This window comes from Alexandromys fortis, unplaced genomic scaffold (assembly GCF_014885135.2).
Source record: "Alexandromys fortis isolate MF-2015 unplaced genomic scaffold, M_Fortis_MF-2015_v1.1 scaffold_188, whole genome shotgun sequence".
In the NCBI taxonomy this organism is placed as follows: domain Eukaryota; kingdom Metazoa; phylum Chordata; class Mammalia; order Rodentia; family Cricetidae; genus Alexandromys; species Alexandromys fortis.
In genome coordinates this window covers 1,600,343-1,621,894 of record NW_026068159.1, presented here as the reverse complement: position 1 = coordinate 1,621,894, position 21,552 = coordinate 1,600,343, and positions in this window count along the sequence as shown.

Genomic DNA, 21,552 nt, shown 5'->3' with positions numbered 1-21,552 from the left:
GATATCTCAAAGCTGTTTTGATTTACATTTCCCTGATCGCTAAGGAGATTGGATAGGGGAGCAGGGAAGCACAAATCTTAGTTAAGGGAGGAACCTTAGGGTTGGTAAGAGACATGAACCTAGAGTGGCTCCCAGGAGCCCAAGGCGATGTCCCCAGTTAGTTCCTTGTGCAGCTGAGGATAGGGAACCTGAAATGACCCTGTCCTATAGCAATATTGACAAATATCTTGCAAATCACCATAGAACCTTCATCTGGTGATGGATGTAGATAGAGACAGAGACCCACACTGGAGCACCGGACTGAGCTCCCAAGGTCCCAATGAGGAACAGAAGGAGAGAGAACATGAGCAAGCAAGTCAGGACCAAGAGGGGTGCACCCACCCACTGAGACAGTGGGGCTGATCTATTGGGAGCTCACCAAGGCCAGATGGACTGTGACTGAAAAAGCATGGGATAAAACTGGTCTCTCTGAACATGGCGAACAATGAGGGCTGCTGAGAAGCCAAGGACAATGGCACTGGGTTTTGATCCTACTGCATGAACTGGCTTTGTGGGAGCTTAGCCAGTTTGGATGTTCACCTTCCTAGACATGGACGGAGGGGGGAGGACCTTGGACTTTCCACAGGGCAGGGAACCCTGACTGCTCTTTGGACTGGAGAGGGAGGGGAAGAGGAGTGGGGGAGGGGGAGAAGGGTGGGAGGAGGGAGAGGGAAATGGGAAGCTGGGAGGAGGCGGAAACATTTTTTTTCTTTTTCTCAGTAAAAAATTAAAAACAACAACAACAACAAAAAACTGCTTAGTAGATGAAATCAAGCCATGCAGTGGGCGGAGGGACACCTTCTAGGCCGCGATTCTTTGGGGACTTTTGGGCTGGTCTCAGGAGGCATGGAGTTAGGATTCATGTGGGCACCAGATGGAGATGGACGCTATAAAGTAGTCCCATACTAGCTCAGAATTGAGCATAATAAAGGGTTCTTTACTTAGGGGTATACTTGCAGATCTCAATCCTCTGTATGACCAGGGAACAGGAATCGAATCCAGAAACGAGAGAGAGAGAGACAGAGACAGAGACAGAGACAGAGACAGAGACACAGAGAGAGAGAGAGCTAGAAAGAGAGAGAGAGACACACACACACACACACAGAGAGAGAGAGAGAGAGAGAGAGAGAGAGAGAGAGAGAGAGAGAGAGAATAGGAAAGTTTTACAGCTACATTTATAGTATAAGAGAACAGGCCCAGGTGTGCTGGTATCTTAAAGGGCATTGGCTAAAGGAGTTCCCACAGCAATAGTCCAGTTAGAGAGCTATTGATTACTGCCAAGGAATTTATGCGATTACCTTACCCTTAAGGTTATTTTACCATCATGTTCATTGATGTAGTTTACAGTTATCATAGGTAGGTGAGAACTGCTTATTGTCTCCCTCCTTTGGAAGACTTCATTGAAGATCAGGGAAAGGACATTTTGGTCAGGTCCAACTCAGGGACCTCTGTATCCTGCTTCTGAAGTGCATAGTGTCCTCAGCAATAGGGACTTAACTTCTACTTCGAAGGGCAATAGGTTGTATGATTTGGAAGTGCCATGAACATCCCTGACAAACAACTCAAAAGAAATCTTCTCATGTCTGGTATTGGAATTTTTTAGGTGGTCTTTGGCCCCCTACCAAAGCTAATAAGTAAAGATAAAAAAGGAAATTTTATATGCTTGAAGGATGGTTTAGCAGTTAAGAGTACTTGCTATTTTTGAGGGTGACTCAGATTCCATTTTCAGCACCTACATGGCATATCACAAAAATCAATAACTATGGTTTCAAGGTAACTGACACCTTCCTCTAGCCTCTGTGGACATCAGTCATGTACACAGTACACAAACATACATTCAAACAAAACACTCATACACATAAAAAATAAATACTTAAATAGAAAATGAGTTTTGGAACCAAATCCCATCTACAAAAAAAGTTCTGCACGTAAGGTTCAGAGAACATCGTAGAAGACAGGACAGAAACACTGTAAGGGCCAGAGGATCAGTGAATTTCCTACGAGACTTTGCTTTCTACTAATGTCAGAATCTATAAAGAACCTATAAAGTTTTATCAACACAAATGCAAAGCAGACAGAAGAAAGACAACCCCTGGCCTCAGACCTCAACAAATAACTACAGGAAACCAAGGAATGCTGATAATAATTTTCCCCACAGAAAAGAATACCAATTGGTCATCCAATACCAAATGGTCAGCCCTAAAGACTTACGTACAAATTAATACTAAATGGACTGAACGGGCTAAATTTAGAATGCATGTGTATATACTCATATGAATATAACAACAATTAATGAAAATGAGGTCATAAATGTCAATGGGAGCAAGGGGGTGGTCTATGGGAGTGTTTTGTGGGAGGAAAAAAAGGGAGAAATATTGTAATCATATTATAATCTCCAAAAAAAGAAATAAAAAAAGTATATTTTAACAAAGCTAAATAAAAACAAGAACAAGAAAGAAATAAGGTGACCCATAATGACAAAGAGAACAATGTATCAAGATGACTTAGCAATTTTACATGAACATGTACCCTAACAGATTAATAGTAGGTAATTTCAATCAATGAACAGGAAATTTCAATCAAAAAGCAAAGAGAAAATATGAAAGTTAAACAGCAATTTAGATCAAATGCTCCTAACATATCTACAGAATATTCTACTGAAACAACAGAAGATACACATTCTTAAAAACAGTCTTTGGAACTTTCTCTGAAATAAAACATGTTGGTAACCAAAAGTGTTCTAAAAACTCTAGAAAAACTGAAACAATTATTTGTACTTTATCTGACAACAATGAAATATGGCAACCTATTTGCAGCAATAGAAATCCAGGAAAATATACAGTAATATCATTTTAAAACATATTATCAAATGCTGAAAAGACTATTAAAGAAATACAGGGAAATAAAAATTATTCATATTGAATACAATTAAAAACACAGCATATTAAAAATCTGTAGTATACAGTGAAGGTGGTCCTAAGAAAAAAAATTCTAGTTCTAAATATCTAAATCAAGGGAATAAAACACCTTTTTTGCTTCTGTTCAATGTAGTGACTTTAGTAGCAGCTACAATGTTAAGATAGAAAATAAAAATATACAAATAGTAAAAAAGTCAAAATATCTATATTTTCCAATAATATATTTCTACACATAAAATACACAAAAATTCCATCCAATAAAAACCTCTTAGAATCACACTTTAAGCAATGTGTCAAGATAAAAAATTAACATACAAATCTCAGTAGCCTTCTTATACATTAGTAACAAACATACAGAAAAATTAATTTGTGAAATTAATTTAGACATAAATATAAAATATCTTGGAATATACTTAACCAAGGAAATGTAAGACCTGTGCTTTGAAAACTTTATACTGTTCATGAGAGAAATTTAGGAGCACATTGAAAAAATAAGAAAAAGAAAGATACCCTCCCATGTTCATAGACAAGAGGGTTGTTCTTGTGAAAATTGTCACTATACAAAAGATAATTTACAAATTCAAGACAATATCAATCAAATGTCAACTCAATTCTTTACAGACATCATAAAAAAGAACATTCTTACAATTTTGCTAATGTATAAAAGATCAAGAGTAACCAGAAAATAATAGTGTGCAATATATTAGCAGGCCTACTTGCTTTCTTTTTATTCTTTTATAATTGATTTTATTGAGCTATACACTTTCTCTGATCACCTCCCTTCCTCTCCCCTCCCCTTCAACCCTCTTGCAAGGTCCCCATGCTTCCAACTTACTCAGGAGATCTTGTCTTTTTCTACTTCCCATGTAGGTTAGATCTATTTATGTCTCTCTTAGGGTCCTCTTTGTTGTCTAGGTTCTCTGGGATTGTGAATTGTAGGCTGGCTTTCTTTGCTTTATGTCTAAAAGTCACTTATGAGTGAGTACATATGATACTTGTCCTTCTGGGTCTGGGTTACCTCAATCAATATGATGTTTTCTTTCATACCACAAGGACATGTGTTCAACTATGTTCATAGCAGCATTGTTTGTAATAGTCGGAACCTGGAAACAACCTAATGTCCCTCAACTGAAGAATGGATAAGGAAAATGTGAAACATTTACACAATGGAGTACTACACAGCAGAAAAAATAATGACATCTTGAAATTTGCAGAGCAAATGGATGTATCCAGGCCTACTTTCAAGGTATATTACAAAACCATATTAATTTAAAAGGTAAGTGTTGGCAGAAAACAGAAATATAGATCAATAAAAAAAGAGGGACCAGGTAAAAGTCTATACAACTACAACTAACTGATTTTTAGGAAAAAAATGCCAAAGCACACAATGGAGGAAAGATATAATAAATGGTGCTGGGATATCTGTAGAATATGTAGATGAATGAAATTGAAACTTCATGAATAAAAGCAAAAGGGAATTTTATTCACCTATAAAGCAAACTGAAATTGCAGGGAAATTAGTGAAACAAGAAAATTAAAAAAAAAATTTAAAAAAAAATCTACTTGAGGTACCACAGGCCTCCCAAATCAGATGGATGTTGAATGTGATCATTCATATATAAAGACATATTTTCACTGTATAGGCCCTGCTGACCCTGAAATCATTATGTACATCAGGCAACCCTCAAATTCACAGAGTTATACTGCAACTGCCCTTTAAATGCTGGTATGAAAATGTGCACCAATATACCTAGTCACAGCTTCTAATTTTTAGATTTATTTGCTTCAATGGGATATCTATAGAAACTTGGAAGTGACAAAGGGATAAAATGTGTTCACTGTCAGGCAGGGTGTTATTCTTTAGGTGATGGAGATGGCAGAACACACATACGCTATAAAAGTACAGAGTAAGAATATTCAAGATTGCAAGTCTTAATCCAGCAAGAGTGTGGGCAATGGGGGAAGAACATGGTACATACAGGGAAGGTAAACCTAAACTACACATGTATGAAGAAGTCATGTGGAAACACACTACTTTAATGTCTAATTTAAAGTTTATCTAATTTAAATCTATTTTAAAAGTATAATTTAGAAGTGGAGTAATATCAAATACCACCAAGTTCAGTGACCTAAATTTGGTCTCTAGAACACACATAATAGGATAGTACTGTCTCCAAAAAGTAGTGCTCTACCTACATGTGTAGCATTACACAGGAACATACATACATTGTGTGCATGTGCACATACACACAGAGAGAATAAGTTAACCAAAATCAACTTTTAAAAAGTCCTTGAATGGAGGTACTATTCATGAGTGGATGAGTAGATAATTCTCAGATATGGGATAACACCTGAATTTGTCCTCTGACTTCCACACATATGCCATGGCAATGTACATGGCCTCACTCTCAGAAACAAAAAAAAATATATACCTAAATACAAATATATCAATACAAGCTTGCTATATAAGATAGATTGGTTATAAAAAGCATTATACAGGGCTGGAGAGATAACTCAGTGGTAAACAGCATTGGCTGCTCCTGTGGAGTATTCAGGTTTAAATCCCTGTACCCACATGAGAAGCTCACACAATCTCTAACTCTAGTTCCAGAGGATACAATACCTTCTCTGGCTTCCTCAGGTGCCGGGCATGCATGTGATGCACAGACATACATGCAAAAAACACTCATACACATTAAAAAAATTAAAATTAAAAATTTAAAAAGCATTATGCATAATGGGGCTCATTCTTAGAAGATTATTAAGGAAATAGTGGTACATTACAATTACATTCACTCCTCTTCCAGTTTATCTTTCTACATTCGGTCCTTTTTCACATGGCTGACATTAAATCAACACAAAGTTATCCTTCCAACATATAATTCATGTGAAATCATATTAAGTATATAATTCTGTTCCTCTTTTACTAATATGATGATTTTTCTAGAACATCAGCCTGCCAGTGTTAAAACAAGGGTAGACCTCACTAACCTCTCTGCTGTTCATCATACTACTACCTTTTCATGGTTCCCTAAGCTTTTCAAGGAAAAAAACTCAATTTATGTGGCCTGCAATACAGAATCATAGAAAATATAAATCTTACTTCTGAGAATATTAGTTTCTGTGCAGGCAGACTGATTCATGTTATTTATTGTCCATTTCATAGTAATTGTTACGGATTTAATAATGTGTTAATATGCCTATACCATCCCTAAATTCAAAGATGATTTTGAATGTTTTCTTTTCCTAAAAAATTCCATTAATATATCTTTTGTCTCTGCATTGTGTTTCTGGAGTTTGCACAAACTCTCCAAAATATTTTTCACTGACGGGGTTCATTCAATATATACATCTATTTTGACTTTTCACATTGTTTAAATTATTAGTTTATATGGTTGTTTTCTGCCCTGGATTGAGAAATACTATTAGAAACTCAATGTCCTGGTTACACATTTTCTGTAATTACAATATCTGACATAAAGTAGGCATTTAATATCAACTTCAATATTTATTGTGAAGGAATTCTCATCATGTCTTTAAATAACTATAATTAAACACCTACTAATGTCACTCCAGTGGGGTAAACAAAAATGTATTTGCCATCAAATTCAGACCTTGAAAGAACATAAAATATTTGATTAGGACTCACTGGAAAGATATTTATATTCCTAACTACTCAGTACAAAAATAAGTTTTTTATATATGAGCTAAGTTTATAAAAGTTTTTATTTTATGATAATTTCAGATTCATATGTATTCATAATATACAAAAAAAGGAGATAGTATTATTAATTTATAGTTGTACATAGATTTTTATGCAAATGTTTTTTTTCATAGCTACATGATGATTGATCAAAAGCAGATATCTTGAGTTGCATAGTAATTATGTTCTTAGTTTTATAAAATAACTTTCAATATACATTCTAAAATAAAATGTACTACTTTGTATTCTCATCAATATTCTATCACTAGACAAATTTTTTACATATTTGGCAATTGGCATGAGAACTTTTAAAATGTTAGTCCATTTTGAATGTGTGAGTTGATATCTTATAATTAATGTGGTAGTTTGAATGTAATTGGCTCCCCATAAAGCTCATACAGATTATCACTATTAGGAGTTGTGGCTCTGTTGGAGGAAATGTCACTACAGAGGCAGAGTTTGAGGTCTCATATATGCTCAAGCCATGCCCAGTGTCTCAGTTCACTTCCTGCTGCCTTCGGATCAAGATGTAAATACTCTCAGCTTCTGCTCCGGCACCATGCCTGCCTTCAAGCTACCTTGTCACACCATGATGATAATGGACTAAATCTCTGAACTGTAAGCCACATCAAATTAAATGTTTTTTTTTTTTTTCATAAGAGTACCTGTGGTCATGGTGTATCTTCATAGCAATAGAAACCCTAACTTAAACAATTGGAATTTGCATCTTTTTGATGTAGCAGTTTTTAATAATTTTATGCTCTTACTTGGAATTTATATAGCATTTTCAGTAAAATGTTTATAATTCATCTTTCTCATGTTTTCTCCTAGATCATAGGGTATGTATTTTTTCATGATATTCCTTTTTTCAAAGCAGAATTGTTTTACTTTATTGAAACTCAATGTTATTACTTTTTTATTTTCCTCCTTAAAAAGATTATTTTATTGTGTGTTTGTGTCTGAGAGAGAGGGGAGTCAGTAGTGCCATGGCATGAGTGGAGGTGAGATGACAAATTTATGTAGTTGGTTCTTTCATCCTTACAAGGGTTCCAGGAATTGAACTCAAGTCACCAGGCTTCAGTGGCAAAACCTGTGTCAGTTAATCTCTGAACTATTTTCTATAAGATATAAGAATTAGATTGATATTAGTTTTTAACTTATATATCCTTAATTGTTCTAGCATAATTAAAATTGAATTTCACTGAATTGCTTGTATATATTTTTCATAAATGAAGAAGATAGTGATCTATTTCTTAGTTCTTTATTCTTTATATTAAATTGTGTGTCTGTGCTTTCCCCAGTGCCTTCATAAAAATTTTTAAGAAGTCTGTGGCAATACTTTATAATTAAAAATATCTCTTACATTCTGAGACACTGGAAGTTGTATTGGACCTGAAGCCAGAGTTAATAATAGACACTGAAGTCACTTAAGACTTAAGACTGAAGGTTGGCAGGGGCGGCACACACCTTTAATCCAAGCACTCAGGATGCAGAAGCAGGTAGATATCTGTGAGTTCAGGGCCATCTTAGTCTACAGAGGGAGTTATAGTACAGTTAGGACTACACTGAGAAACCCTGTCTCAAAAAACCAAAAAAAAGTGAAAAACTTGAGACTGCTCTTCTATATACTCAGCCTGTTTGTTTAACTTGACTTTAAGAGAACAGTGTAACAACCAAACTCAATTCCAAGTTATCAATTTTATAGTGCAAGCAAATGTATAACAGTAACGTTAAATTATATACTATTTCAATCACTAACCCAAGAATAATGTATATGTGTCTGTGTGTATGCTATGATGATCGTTTGCTGAAAACAGCAAATAATGGTTGAAAACAATTTTTGAAAATGAATGTCTATAATTGCTGAAAGTGACATTTGGATATTGCTTGATACTGTTTGTTTGTTATCTGAGTCAGCTGGGATCAGCTGTAGCCAGGGACTTAATACTTTGTAAGACTCTTAAAAATTTCTTTTACCCCATTCCTTTACTGTATGATGTTTTCTGTGCTGAACAAAAGAGAAAGAGCAAAGCCCTTTGTCAGGGACAGCACAGACACAGGAGCAGATTTACAAAGCAGTCTTCATGCAGGCACAGATGCAGACTCATACAACAGACTAAGAGGGACGATAAAAACCACAGAAAGAGAAAAATATAAATTCAAATCTAGGCTCAGTCTTGGTTAAATGATGTTTAAAAAAAAAGAAGAGCTTCGATTTACTTCTTTAATTTGACACTGACTCATTTTTTGGTGACTCTGAGTTTATCACTATTGCCGACAAACTAATGTGAAACTAGTTATGTACTGGCAATATATTTCCAGTTTGTTCTTGTTTAGCAAGTTCTTTTTGTTGTTCTAAATTTTGTATATTTCCATGTAAATTTTATAGTATTTTCAATGTCTAAAGTTTTTTGTTGTTGTTGTTTTTTGAGACAGGGTTTCTCTGTAGTTTTGAAACCTGTCTTCTGCCTCCCAAGTGCTGGGATTGAAGTTGTGTGCCACCACCACCCAGCCTACTTTTTTTTTGTGGCACACACCTTCAATTTCAGCACTTGAAATTTTATAATGAACACAATTATATCTATACATTAATTTATAAATATTGCAATCTTTTCTATTTCAGTCTCCTAATTGACAAGGTTTCACTATATTTTCTGTTTCTTAAAATATTGCTTTCAACAGAATTATTAATATAGCACTAGGATCCTGTACATACATCCTGTGTATGTACATCTTTGCTATTGCAGCTTTCTTAAATAATCATGAAAATCTTGCTATTATGTTAGCAATTCCTATATTTAGTAAATTCCTTAGTCAGGATTTCTATCAGTGCTATGAAACACCATGACCATAAAGCAAGTTGGGGAGGAAAAGATTTATTGTGCTACACATCCACAGAACTCTTCATTAAAAGAAGTCAGGACAAGAGCTCAAGCAGGGCAGGATTCCTGATGCAGATGCTTATGCAGAGGCCATGGAGTACTGCTGCTTAGTGGCTTGTTCTTCATAATTTGCTCAGCCTGTTCCTGTGTAGAACTCAGAACCACAAGCCTAGGGATGGAACCATACATAGTGGTTCCATCAACCACTAATTAAAAAAATACCATAAGCTGGGTCTTATGGAGGCATCTTCTCAGTCAAGACTCCCTCCTTTCAGGTAACTCTAGTTTATGTGGGAAGTTGACATTAGAGTAGCCAGGAAAATAAATCATTTCACCACGAATAGAGATAGTTTTTTTAATCTCCTTATAACTCTACATAATTTCTTCTCCTTCCCTCCTTCCCTCCTCTATCCTTCCTTTCTTTCTTCCTTCTTTTCTTTCCTTCTTCCTTTCTCCTTCCTTCCTTCTTTCCTTTACTTCCTTCCATTACCTTCTCCTCCCTCCCTTTTTCTTTCTTCCTCTTTCTTTCTTTCTTTCTTTCTTTCTTTCTTTCTTTCTTTCTTTCTCTCTCTCTCTCTCTCTCTCTCTCTCTCTCTCTCTCTCTCTCTCTCTCTCTTTCTCTCTTTTTTTCTTCCTTTCTTCCCTCCTACCTTTCTTTCTTTCTACTTTGTTTACCTTGTTGCTGTGTCCTGAAATTCAGGTTCTACATTTGAAAATCATGATAAAACTGAATGTTTTATTACTCCCAGTCTTTAAACAAATTCACTTATTCATCATTCTTTATTATGCCGTGGATAGTTTCCTGGAAAAAAATGTCAAGTTGAAGGTACTATTACTCAAATTCTGAAATTCTCTCAGGGTTGGATAAAGAATTATATCACCTGGAAACAATCTAAATGCCCCTTGACTGAAGAATGGATAAGGAAAATGTAGCACATTTACACAATGGAGTACTACACAGCCGAAAAGAATAATGACATCTTAAATTTTGCAGAAAAACAGATGGAGCTAGAAAACATAATTTTGACTCTGACACAGACACAGAAAGACAATTATCACATGTACTTTCTCATAGGTGGTTTTTAAACATAAAGCAGAGAAAACAAGCCTACAAACCACAATGCCAGAGAACTTGGACAACAATGAGAACACTGAGAGACTTACATAGATCTAATCTACATGAGATGTAGAAAAAGACAAGATCTCCTAAGTAAATTGGGAGCATGAGGACCTTGGGGGAGGAATGAAGGGGGAGGGTAGAGGCAGGGAGAGAAGCAGAGAAAAATGTAAACCCCAATAAAAATTAATAAAAAATGAAAAAAGAAATATATCACATATTCTATAAATAGAGTAGGAATGGTAAACATGATCAAAACAAATTGTACAAAATATTTATTGGACTATTTAGGTCTGTACTTCATTTTTCTTGGATTATTTGTTACTTTGATGACCTCTTTATTGAGTTCTTTGTATATTTTGGAGAGCAGCCCTCTGTCCAATGTGAGGTTGGTGAAGATCTTTTCCAATTCTGTAGGCTGCTATATTGTCTTGTTGACTGTGTCGTTTGCTTTGCAGAAGCTTTTCAGTTTCAGAAGGTCCCATTTATTGTTTCTTTCAGTGTCTAATATAACTGGGATTATATTTAGGAAGTAGTCTTAAGAGAGAACTCTAAAATGGCTGAAAGACACTTAAGGAAATGCTCAGCATCCTTAGCCATTAGAGAAATGCAAATCAACCCAATTCTGTAATTCCATTTTAGACCTGTAAGAATGAACAAGAACTCAGTTCAGTGATCTGATGTGGGTTTCTGCCTCTATTTCCATCAGTTGCTGGATGAAGGTTCTGTGGTGATATTTAAGATATTCATCAGTCTGAATACAGGGCAGGGCCAGTTCAGGTACCCTCTCCTCTATTGCTTAGGGTCTTAGCTGTGGTCATCCTGTGGATTCCTGGGAATTTCTCTAGAGCCAGATTTCTTGCTAACCCCATAATGGCTCCTTCAATCAAGATATCTCTTTCCTTACTCTCATCTCTGTCCTTGCTCCATCTTGATTATCCCATTCACTCAAGTTCTACTTGACCCTCCCCTTCCACCCTCTCTTCTGTTCCCATTTTTTTCAGGTGATCTTGTCTATTTTAACTTTCCAGGGGAATCTATATATGTTTTTCTTAGGGTTCAACTTGTTACTTATAGTCTCTAGAATCATAAGCTATAGGCACAATATCCTTTGTTTATAGCTAGTATCCACTTATGAGTGAGTACATATCATATTCATCTTTTTGGGTCTGGGTTACCTCACTCAGGATGCGGTTTTCTAGTTCCATCCATTTGCATGCAAAATTCAAGATGTTATTGTTTTTTACTGCTGAGTAATACTCTAATGTGTAAATGTGCCACATTTTCTATATCCATTCTTCTGCAGAGGGGCACCTAGGTGTTTTCCAGGTTTTAGCTATTAAAAATAATGCTGCTATGAGCATGATTGAACATATGCCTTTGTAGTATGATTAAGCATTTTGGGGGTATATGCCCAAGAGTGTGGTATTGCTGGATCCAGGTAGGTTGATTCCCAATTTTCTGAGAAACTGCCATACTGATTTCTAAAGTGGTTGTACAAGTTTGCATTCCCATCAGCAATGGATGAGTGTTCCCCTTGCTTCTCATTCTCTCCAGCATAACCTATCATTGGTGTTTTTAATCTTAGCCATTCTGATAGTTGTAAGATTACCATCTTACATCTCAGAGTTGTCTTGATTTGCATTTCCCTGGTGGCTAACGATGTTGAACATTTCCTTAAATGTCTTTTGGCCATGTGAGATTCTTCTGTTGAGAACTCTGTTTAGTTCTGTACCCCATGTTTTAATTGGGTTATTTGGAATTTTGATGTCTAATTTCTTGTGTTCTTTATATATTATGGAGATCAGTTCTTTGTCTGATGTGTGGTTGGTGAAGATCTCTTCTCATTCAGTAGGCTTCCTTTTTATCTTATTGACTGTGTCCTTTGCTTTAGAGAAGCTTCTCAGTTTCAGAAGTTTCCATTTATTTATTAATGCTCTCAGTGTCTGGGATAATAGGATTATATTTAGGAAGTAGTTTCCTGCGCTCATGCATTGAAGGCTACTTCCCACTTTCTCTTCTATCAGATTTAGTGTATTCGGATTAATATTGTGATCTTTAATCCATTTGGACTTGAGTTTTGTGCATGGAGATAAATATGGTTCTGTTTTCATGCTTCTACATGTTGACATCCAGTTATGACAGCATCATTTATTAAAGATACTTTCTTTGTTCCATTTTAGAATTTTAGCTTCTTTGTCAAAAAATCAGGTGTTCATAGGTGTGTGGATTAATATCTGGGCCTTCAATTCCATTGGTCAACCTGTCTGTTTTTATGCCAATATCAAACTGTTTTAATTAATATAGCTCTGCAATAAATCTTGATGTCAGGTACAGTGATGCCTCCAAAAATTCCTTTATTGTACAAGATTGTTTTGGCTGTCCTGGGTTTCTTGTTTTTCCATATGTAGTTGATTATTCTTTCAAGGTCTGTGAAGAATTGTGTTGGTATTTTGATGGGGATTGCATTGAATCTATTGATTATTTTTAGTAGGGTTGCATTTTTATTATGTTGATCCTATCCAAGAACATGAGCCATCTTTCCATTTGGTGTAGCTATCCTAATATATAACAAAATAGATTCCAAACTAAAATCAATCAGAAGAGATGGAGAAAGGCACTTTATACTCATAACAGTAATAATCCATCAAAATGAAGTCTCAGTCCTGAATATCTATGCCCCCTAATACAATACCGCCCACATATGTAACAGAAACATTATTGAAGCTTAAATAGCACATCAAACCTCACACACTAATAGTAGAAGACTTCAACACTCCACTCTTGCCAAAGGACAGGTGAACCAGACAGAAACTTAACAGAGAAATAACAGATGTCATGACTCAAATGGACATAACAGACATCTATAGAACATATCCTCCCAAACACAAAAGAATATACCTTCTCAGCACCTCATGGAACCTTCTCTAAAATTGACCATATACTCAGTAACAAAACAAACCTCCAGAGATACAAAAAAAAATTGGAGTACCCCCCTGTATCTTATCAGATCTCCATGGCTTAAAGTTAGAATTTGAAAACACTACTCTGAGAAGGCCTACAAACTCAAGGAAATTGAACAGTGAATTATTGAACCACCCCTGGGTCAAGGAAGAAATGAAGAAGGAATTAAAGACATACTAGAATTCATTGAAAATGAAGGCACAACATACCCAAACCTATGGAACACTATGAAAGCAGTGCTAAGAGGAACATTCATAGCACTAAATATCCACACACATACACACAAAAACAAAACAAAACAAAAAAAAACAAAAACAAAAACAAAAAATGGAAAAGTCTCACACTAGTGACTTAACATCACACCTGCAAATTCTAGAACAAAACGTGCTTTTGTCATTCAGGACTAACACAGCTTAATGTTAGTATAGAAGATGCACAAGATACTTCTTTCATTATGAGTGAAAAGGCATGCAGCATAGCACAGTGCAAGATGTCACCCACTGCCATTAATACTAGTTAACCATCAAAAGACTTTTACATAGAAATTTGTGTGGTAAATGTAGAAATTAATATTATGGAAGCCTTAGTTTCTTTATATACCCATTTTTGTCTTTGGCTAAAATCTCTGGTGGAGTCAAGGACAGGAGAACACAGAAAATCTAGTCAAAGAGTTCTATTCCAACTAGGCCAGCCTATCAGTGTTGAGAGCTGGCTTGAGTAAGGCGCATATTTCAGCAGTAAGTCAATTTTGATTATCTAAATGTTGAAGTAATGGAAGCAACTATAGGCAGAGAGACATACAACACCACCTTAGAATTTTTTGAAAAGGAGGCAGAAACTAACAAATACTCAGAAGATTAGAATAAATAACTAGACCTTCCATTTCCCTGTCACTCCAACAAGCCAAAATGCTTAAAAAATGCCCATACCTAATAAAGTGCCAGATGTTGGTGAGTGTTTCATGCAGAAGAACCCACCAACAGAATTTAAAATGACTATTTAAGAAAATTAAATAAACTGGAAGAAAATAGGGAGATATTTTCTTATATTTCCCCAGAGAAATTTGATAAATGGAAGAAATTAAAAATCAAACAGGAATCGTTCAGCCAAATGGTATACTCTTATTGAAAGAAGCAGTGTCTTTGAACACAAGAGTAGCAGAGCAAATTAGTAAGGAGAAACACATCCCTACAGTTGGATGAGAAAAGAACAATAATGACGATGAGGCAAACTTTTCAATGAGCAAGCATGCAGGTTATTGAGCTTTGATATGGAGTTAAAAATGTAGGGTAAAGTGAATCTTATTCTAGGAAATAAATAACTCTCCAAACCCAAAGAAAGATGCAAATATCAAGGTACATCAAGGTCAAAATTCACTAATCAAATGTCACTCAAATAAATCTGTGGTTAGAAGATGTCTTAGAGGTTATGACTTGCTGCTTTTTTAGAGGACTGGAGTGCCATACTAATAGGGGGCTCACAACCACCTATGACAACAGTTCCCTTTTCTTGCCTCTGTGGGCACCAGAATGCATGTGCTCCTACTTGTATACAGACATAAATAAACAACAAAATGAACCTTTTAAAAAATCAGATTACACTGCTGAGAAGCCAAGGACAATGGCACTGGGTTTTGATCCTACTTCATGCTCTGGTTTTGTGGGAGCCTAGCCAGTTTGGATGTTCACCTTCCTAGACCAGGATGGAGTGGGGAGGACTTTGGACTTTCCACAGGGCAGGGAACCCTGACTGCCCTTCAGACTGGAGAGGGAGGGGGAGAGGAGTGGGGGGAGGGGGAGAGGAGAGGGAGGAGGGGGAAAAGGGAGATGGGGAGGGAAATGGGAGGCGGAAATTTTTTTTCAATAAAAAATTATATTAAAAAAAGTTTATTAAAGATATAACAAATAATTTGGCTTCTCCTTTAATAATTAAAGAAATTGAATTAATTTTTAAATGTTCCCCAAATAAATTTTTCAGCACTTCATGGTTTTATTGAATAACTATATCAAACAATTCAGTGAGAATTAACATGTATAATAAAAATTAACTACTTGAATAAAGTAAGAGAAAGGGCCATTAGCTATCTATTTTATTAAAGTAATATTACCATAATATGAAAATAGTAAAAAAAATATTAGTAGAAATTGAACTTAAGGTCCATCAAACAAGAAGTAAATCATGCCTGCTACTTAAAACTCACCCAACTACCTGGGACTAGTGAAGTGATGTATCTTGGAAAAGAATGTAAAACTGCCACTTTAATAAACTAGTATAATTCTTAACTACATTTTAATATTTATCTTTATATAGATAGATAAGTATAGGTTCATCCCTCATCAAAGAAATATATTGCAACAGAAACCATTACATAAAGCTCTAACCAAAAAAAGTAGAGAACAAGTGACTATGTGGTGCTTAACCCCAAATGACACATCTACAATAAAACTACTGCACCTAAGTTTAAAGAATCATAATGAAAGAATAGAAAGATTGTAAGAGCCAGAGAAAAATGAAGTTTACTGTGAGACTGTGTCTTCTACAAATATCAGGGAGCTACTACACCCATAAACTTTCTTCAACATGGCAGGCAAAGTAAGAGCAGAGCAAGAATGACACCAATAGACATGTTAACAAGGACTGTGGGGAAATAGAAACTCAATCCTAGAAAAAGAACAAAGAACACAGGGCAACTAAGGGATTCTGAGAGTGGGGGAGATTGTTTTTCCCCAGAGAAATGTCATCAATTAAATTGTTATTTAATGCTAAGGAGTCAGCCCTGAAATCATATTGAAACAAGTAGTATAGTGACTGAGTAGATTATATATATGCATATATATAACTATACATATTATATATGCATATATTTGTACATACACACGTATATATTTTTTTTTTCAGACCACGAATTTGAGAGAAAAAAGGAGAAGACCAGGAAGGGCCAGAGAGAGGAAAGAGAAGTGGTAAATGATGTAATTAAATATTAGTTTCAAATAGTAAAACATATTAATTTTTAAAAAAATACTACTAGCAGATATGGCTTTCACATTAGACTTATTATTAATAAAATATTAGGGAACAGAATGTTGTCATACAGTCATGTATACGATTCTACTAACATGGTAATTTCCATATTGGAATTATCAATAAGAAAATACCAGGGAAAGGACTGTAGTCATATCTGAGAATTTACAAATCATAGCCAAATTGCCAAATTGAACTTAAATCATATTTTTAACATTTGAACATCATTTAACTTCTTGCCAAAGATCTCTCCTCTCTCTCTCTGTCTCTCTCTATCTCTGTCTCTGTCTCTCTCATATGGATGTGTGCCTCTGTATATGTGTACTTGCTGTTCTTAAAGAGGACTGACTTTTTACCCAAATCAGTGTGGTTAGTGCTCGCAACTGCCTGTAAATCCAACTCCAAGGTATCTGACACCATCTTCTAGCCTCTTTGGGTACCTGCACACCTGTGTATGACTTGAATATGGAATGCTCCTTATAGAATCTTGTGTTTGCTTCTTGGGTCCCAGTTAATCAATGTCTTTTGGAAGATGATGGAAGTTTTAGGAGGTGGAGCATAGAAGGAATAAGTAGGACAATGGGCAATGTCTTTGATGTTCATATCAGACCCTCGCTGCTTTCTATTTGCAACTTGTCCATCAAGTGGTGAATATTCTCTTCCATGTGTGCCTGTTGTCATTTTATTTTGCCTTATCACAGACTGATAGGTAAAGAGAATTGTGGACTGAATCCTCTTAAATGGTGCAAAATCAACAAAATATACTTATTTCCTTAAGTTGTTTATATCAGGCATTCTGCCATAGCAGTAAGAAAGGTAACAAACACACAAAACAGATAACAAAGAACTCGCATCATTCTAACTTTTGTTTGTGTGATGAATATGGAAGAGTTTAGAGAAACATCATAGATAAAGGTTGATGACTGAAAGACACTTAAGGATATGCTCAACATCCTTAACCATCATAAAAAATGCAAATCAAAACAACTCTGAAATTCCATCTTACACCTATAAGAAAGGCTTACATAAGGAAAGTGGAGAAAGCTCATACTAGTATCTTAACATCACACCTGAAAGCTCTAAAACAAAAAGAAACACACTTACCCAGGAGGAATAGAAGACAGGAAATAATCGAATTTGGGGCTGAAATCGATAAAATAGAAACAAAAAAATGATACAAAGAATCAATGAAACAAGTAGTTTGTTCTTTGAGAAAATCAACAAGACAGACAAATCCTTATCCAAAGTAATCAAAAGGCAGAGAGAGAATATCCAAATTAACAAAAGCAGAAATGGAAGAGGGGACATAAAAACAGACAGTGAGGAAATGATACCACATACCAAAATTAAATCAAAACTCAGTGAGCAATTTAAATAGACCTATAAACTGCAAGGAAGACATTAAATAGTTACAGTTTGGTCAGAAAATATAGAATGAAGTTTAATTTTTTGAAATCATACTTTGTACAAACATTAGGACAAGTAAAAAGAAAGCATTTTTTACATTAGGGCAATAGGAAAGATGTTTTGAGGGTACCTGAGAAGTGGACCAGACTGAGCCAATCACAGGTTTGGGGGTATAGAAGAGTAAATTCTATTCACAAAAGACATTGATTCTCTGGGATGCATTTCAATGTACCAAGGTGCCCAAGCATTCAAGTGCAAATATAATTGTAAGTTAAGGAAGTCCAGTTACAGCTTACATTGATAGCAAACTTTGATGTCTAACACATGAAGCTTATTTTGCAAAAAAATGCAGATTGTCAAAGATATAAGGTTCTGGAGAATTCCAAGATGATTCCAATGAAGGTCCAAGATCTGAAACATCAAGCCTATGTGACATGAACATGATGCCTGCAGGTAGTCCCCCAGAGATTCACATATGAAGTTGAAGTGTGAACATGAAGATGTAGTGAAAACCCTGAATTTTTAAAGATGCCAGGAACATGAATTATATTTTCTGCTGAAAAAGCCAAAAGCAGGAGAAAAAGCTAGCACCAGGAGAGGCCTTGAAGCTGTGGAAAGGTATAGGCATAAGGAGACACCCTGTTGACTGGTTATTATCATATGTTTCTCATATCAGATATGAAAATCTAGGATGCAGCAATTGCAAGTCTGAGTTTTGGTCTTCTGTAGGTTCAGTTATTTTTTGCTATTCTAATTTTTGTTAGTTTTGGAGTGAGGATATATATTTTGTACCATTATGTCTAAGTTGTACATAATTTTTTTGTGATTTCACAGGGACTTTTGATGTAGGATGTCCTTCTGTATATGTGTTGCTTTTATTGACCAATGAATAAAGAAACTGCTTTGGCCTGTGATATGGCAGAGTAGACTAGGCAGGAAAACTAAACTGAATGCTGGGAGAAAGAAGGTGGAGTCAAGGAGAAGCCACATTGTTCTGCTGGAGACAGACACCAGGTGGAACTTTGCCGGTAAGCCACAGCCTCATGGTGATACACAGATTAATAGAAAGGGGTTAGTTTAAGATGTAAGAGAAAATCAATAAGAAGCTAGAGTTAATAAGCCAAGCAGCTCTGGGCAGCCAGGAATGAACAAGTGGCCTCTGTCTACAGGTTTACAACTAAGGCATTCCTTGAATACAAGAAGAAAAAGTTCTTGACTTTGATTAATTTTGGAAATACAGTGGATGATTTTGTATTAGTACATTAACATAAGCCTTTCAAGAACAGAAGCAGAACACTGTATTTTGAATATGGGATAGCCCCCACAGTATTGGTGCTAAGTATTTGATCCCCAGATGGTTATGCTATTTAGAGAAAGGTTAAAATTTAGGTGGCTTCGAAAGGATACAGAATATTGGCCTCATCTTTAAACAGCATATGTAGTTCTTTCCCCCAGTGTTCTCTGTGCCTTCTGTTGGTCATGAAGTATATAGGCTGCACCAAATACTTCCACCAGCATAATGTTCTGTTTAACCATAGGTCCAGAATCAATGGGGAAAAAGGACTGCAGAGTAACACTTCTGAAGCCATGACCCACTTCATTTGTTTATGACAGGTATTCAGCTAGCAAATATATAAAGTAGCAGACATATTTAGGTTAAAAATGGTATCCTAATTTAAATATACAATATGAAAGTCAACATTTTAATAATTTTGAACTTAACAATTCAGTTGAATTAAGTATGTTTACAATGTTCCATAGCTGCCATCAGGATCTACTTTTATATATTACCCCCCCCCCAAAAAAAATACAAATGCCAGCTGAAGAGTCATTTTTCATCCTCACTTATAGTAGACCCTGGAAACAATTTATGTTTTATGTTTGTGGATTCCTCACTTATGGATATGATAGAAAATACGTAGCCGTTTTACACATGGCTTCTTTCACTTAGCACAATATTTTAAAAGTTTATTGACAGTATCAGTATCAGAATCAGTATTCTATACCTTTTTCATAGCTAAAAATTCTCTAGTATATGGGTATACCATATTTTACTTACACACCTATAGAAAAAAAGTCATTTTAATTTATCTGCATTTTAAGTGTTTTGAAAAAACTGAATTATTATATTCAAAATTTTATAATTACTTTGCTATCAGGGGGTGTTTCTACTTTAGTCAATTTTTATATGCTTCACTGTATATATAATACCTGACAGAATTTTTTCAATATTCTGCTCCACCTCCTGAGTTCTATGACTATAACTATGTTCCAACAAATCTGGGACTAATATTTTCTTTTAAATACGTTTAGATATATAAGCAGGAATGGAATTATTGGGTCATATGGTAATTATAGGTTTAACTTGATTACTGTCAAACTATTTTTCACAGCTGTACCATTTTACATGCCCACTAGCAATGTGCATGGCATCAGATGCACATTAATGACAATGTCATACCCAAACAGTTAAAAATTCAGCGCAAAACATCAGGCATGATTGCTGTTCCATTGTCCCCAATAAAAACTTAATTAGATCAAATAGACTAAAATTTTCAGATTCTTAATGCATCTTAGAAATTCCTATGAACCAAAAAGTAGGCACTTTACAACTTTGCAAGCGAAGAAAATAACAATACATTTGTTGACATTACTTACAAAGAAAATTAACCAAAGGTAAAATTAGTAGGAGGAAAAAAATAATAAATATCTAAGCAGAAATAAAGGAGTAGAACCAAAAATCATTTAAAAGTATTAAAGGAGTAAACAGTTGACTCTTCAAAAAACATATACATAATTGAAAATCTACTAAGTATATCGATATAAAAAACTGAACAAGATTTGCACTCATTGTGCAAAGATATATTAAACATTGCAAAATATAAAAGAAATTGGACAAATTTCTGAGTACATGGGTCATACTCTAAGCCATAATGATAGAAAAATCCTCAAATATACCAAGAATAAGCAATGGTATTTATTAAAAGTAATAAAAGTCTTCCATCAAAGGAAAGATCAGGTCCAGACTTTTACAAAAATACGTTATAGTATTTTTAAATAAATTTTTAAATAAATACTTTATAGAATTAACATCAATGACTATCAAACTGTTCCATATAATAAAGAGATGTTAGCTCTTAAAACCTAATCTATAAGGCCAGCATTATTTTGTGATGAAAGCTCATAAAATTAAAAAGAAAGGAAAGAAATGAACAAAGGTAGATGTAGAATAACACTCCTATGAACATAGTTACACAAAACTACAACAAAATACTAGCAAGAAAAATTAAACAATGCACTAGCTAAGAAAGAGGTTTAATACCGCAGACATAAAAACTATACAACATTGTTGGGTACCCTTCCCCAACCTCCTCAGTCATGGATGACCCTGGGTAGTGCCACAGAAATCAGGACACAGGGGATGCAGAGTAGGAGATACAACTGCATACTTTATTGCAAAGCCAGTGCTCTTTTTTTATTTATTTATTTTAACAATATTTT